This window comes from Anoplophora glabripennis, unplaced genomic scaffold, assembly GCF_000390285.2.
Source record: "Anoplophora glabripennis isolate ALB-LARVAE unplaced genomic scaffold, Agla_2.0 scaffold298, whole genome shotgun sequence".
Lineage (NCBI taxonomy): Eukaryota > Metazoa > Arthropoda > Insecta > Coleoptera > Cerambycidae > Anoplophora > Anoplophora glabripennis.
This window is the reverse complement of record NW_019416410.1, coordinates 344,561-345,504: the sequence shown is the minus strand read 5'-3', so window position 1 is coordinate 345,504 and position 944 is coordinate 344,561.

The following is a 944-nucleotide window of genomic DNA, read 5'->3' as shown; positions in this document are numbered from 1 at the left end:
ACGTATTCCCTTTTTGTTCCAAATTGACACCATAGAACCGTATTTTCCAACGATTTAGTTTAGTATAATGTATACTTAAGGTGAACGTATAATGTTTGTGTCACCTAATGATATCGTTATCCACTAGATGCTTGATTAAATTTTATGAAGTACGTTGGCGTGACTTTGTTTATGGAACCATATTTTTCTATCGTAACACTTAAGTGTCAGATTCTGTAATGTTCACAATAGGAGACTCATTTTTCTTTACTTCAAATTGGGAGGATAGTCATTAGCGTATCTTACATACAATGTGCTTCTAAGAATGGTAAAACGATTCTTATAAAAGTAAAAAGGATAATAATAATAAATTGAAATATCATACTCTCATCATCGTTGGAAACTAATTTATGCCATAGTTAGATTTTTAGTATACAGGCCTTTCTGATAGACATAATATACTATTATTAAGAAAACTTTTATGGAATGATGTATTGATTCAGAATTCAGAATTTATTTACATTACAGTACGCTTTTATCTGCCTTTTTCTAATCTCCTTCCTGTTGAAGATTCTATAAAATTGCATTAATAAAGTTGTTTAAAATGAAAATGAAAAAAATATTAAATTTTTGATACAACTATTACATATTTTTTATTGTTACATTAAAATAAAAAAAAAAAAATTTACAAAAAAAATTCTGGATTTAATTTATTGTATTGAAGTTATCTAATCTATGTATATCGAGTTTATTTAAAAATATTAATTTACCTGACTAGAGACAGCTTCTCCAGAAAATACAATAGTAGAAGTAGCTTGAAAATCTCATGAGCCGCGAAATGCGCGAAAGGCGTATCCGCATAATTCTTCTAATAAGCACGTTGTGAAAACATTGACTCAGAATTAGACCACGTGCCTCATTACAACCAGAAATGAACTAAGGCGCTCGGGCATCATAAAGTCAAA